Source organism: Neomonachus schauinslandi, chromosome 8 (genome assembly GCF_002201575.2).
Source record: "Neomonachus schauinslandi chromosome 8, ASM220157v2, whole genome shotgun sequence".
NCBI classification, from domain to species: domain Eukaryota; kingdom Metazoa; phylum Chordata; class Mammalia; order Carnivora; family Phocidae; genus Neomonachus; species Neomonachus schauinslandi.
The window spans coordinates 14,641,744-14,644,315 of record NC_058410.1 but is presented as its reverse complement, the minus strand read 5'-3'; positions in this window follow the sequence as shown (position 1 = coordinate 14,644,315).

Here is a 2,572-nt window from a genome sequence, read left to right as displayed (position 1 = left end):
TTACACGGGAGATGAATCAGAGTAGTTTCTACCTTTCCCATACCACATTTGGCTCAACTGATACCATGACCATATGACCTACCTTGTAGCCAGTTCTAAAAGACAACTATCTGAGGTTTTGTAATCACCCTAAATTTCAAAAATTGGGACAATAGATATGACTTATTTATTAATTAAAGGTTATAGCCGCCACACTGAAGATTTTATGACTATGTTTACAGCTCTTAAAGCATTCAAAATTCTACTGATTTTTGGGCGCCTGGGTGGCTCAGTCGTTGGGCGTCTGCCTTCGGCTCAGGTGATGATCCCAGGGTCCTGGGATCGAGCCCCACATCAGGCTCCCTGCTCTGCGGGAAGCCTGCTTCTCCCTCTCCCACCCCCCTGCTTGTGTTCCTGCTCTTGCTATGTCTCTCTCTGTCAAAAAATAAAATAAAATAAATAAAATCTAAAAAAAAAAAAAATTCTCCTGATTTTTGACTTCTAAATAAATACAAAGGAATAGAAAGACGTCCTTAATTCTCTCTAATTTCAGATTTATGCCAGATTTTCTAAAGACAATAAAGAAGTAACTTATTTATAGGGAAAAATGGGTATAAAAATAGACTATTTACTGCAAGACCTATAGTAGCATAACTATCTCAAAGATGCTTTATTGAGGACCCAAATTAGCAGACCAGAAGTAAGTCCACACTAAAATAGGTGACGCATATTACAGCAGGTTCCCTGTATTCTAAGATCCGAAATGCCGAAGAGAAATACAGGGAACAAACGTTCAAGCCACATAAAGCTCAAGGTAGACCTGCCCCACGAAGTTCAAGATGAGCCCGCATTACACCTGCTGAATGTGCTGAATTAGGTCATAGGGATATACCATTTACTTTTTTCTAAGCTGTTGGAAAAGATATCTAATCAGTTATATGAATCATTGCTGATTTTGAGCTCTACTCTAGAATCCAAAATGAAACTCTCAATCAACACATCCTTGACAACTATGATTTAAAAAATTATCCCAAACTCATTATATGCAATCCACTAAAATTTAAACTGCTTTGAATTCACGTTTTTCTAAAATCACTTATCTGAGATTGTTTAGACCCCAAACTCTGAATTTGGCCTTATGTTTACACTTTGAGTCTTCAAGGTGAAAGCACTGGGGAACATACCATTTCAGTACTGAAGAGACTATTTTGTGCAATAATAGAGATGGGAAGTCTCTTCAGTCTTTGAAACCTCCCTGAGTTTCTTTTCAGACAACCATGCTAAGGTGACACAGCGCACATGCATGACTCAGACTGCACGGCCGGGAAGGACACTTACACACCTTATTTCTGACCCCGCACACACCCTCGCACAACCCTACTGAGACTCCAGATCTGTGGCCTCAGTACCCACACACACACACACACACACAGAGCACATGGCGCGCGTTACCTTCGTTAAATTGCTTAGAGCTAGACACTGAGAAGACAGCTGCGATACTCTGTGCATAAAGCTCTTGCTGGCAGCCTGTCCTTCCCACAGCTGCTGAGCTTTCTCTCTTAGCCTGTTGAGCTGAGGCTCGTAGCAGTTTATTTCCTCAAGGACAGACTGAAAAGCACAAGCAAGTTACTATTAAGAGGCTGTGGATAAGCACATCGCTGACAAAGCTTTGGCCCAAAGAATGCGGAAATAAACATGGCGAGCAGTGGGTGTGCCCTGAGGCTTTGTTATTTCCAGGCTACACCCGGTTTAGACTACAGGACGGAAATAGATCGCACCTCAAAGGAAAGCCAGAAAACATAAAATCTGTCAGAAATTGGGAAGGGGTACGCTCTATCTCCAGACACCGTAACATAGCTCCAGGGTCCGCCTGAATGCAAGGTGGTGCAGAGGATAGGGGTAAAGACGTGGCTGCAAGGGCAGAGGGTCTCATTACCTGGAGCTTTTGTTGTTCCCTCCTCTTTGCAGGAAGATCATATAGGCGATTGCTGCTTTCCTGCACCAACTTCTCAGTTTTACTCAGCCAGTCCTGGACAGGCTCAGCACTTACTTCAAAGTCCTTCATTTGGATCTTTAGATTCTATGAGGTTTTAGATCGTGTTAGGATAAAAAAAATTGTAATAGCAAGTCCAAAGTCCATCATTTGGCATTGAAAGCCCACCACAGTCTGGCCCCTTGCCCTTCTCCCCTCTTTCCTTGTTCCCAGTGTACAGAACATTCTATATTTCACCCTACCACTGGTCTAATTTTTGAACATTCTTTCAGAGCTTTTTAGGCTCAAGTTTTTCAAAAAGGAGTTTTTGCCTCGTTATCCAGCCCACACCAGAGTTCACACCCACTTCTCAACCTCTGTCACATTTGTTGTTTATACAAGTCACTATGCACTTTATCACAGACTGGGTTGGATTGTGAGTTTTTATCTCATGCAGGCATGCCTGGTCTCCACAACTAGCTTACAAGCTCCGTGAGGGGAGGGCCTGGCACACACCATTGGTACCTTGTAGAAATATAAATAAATATTAACAAACATTTTGTCAATTTTGATTGATGATGGGATAAGAAATAGCAATATGGTTTATATGCTTATTATGTA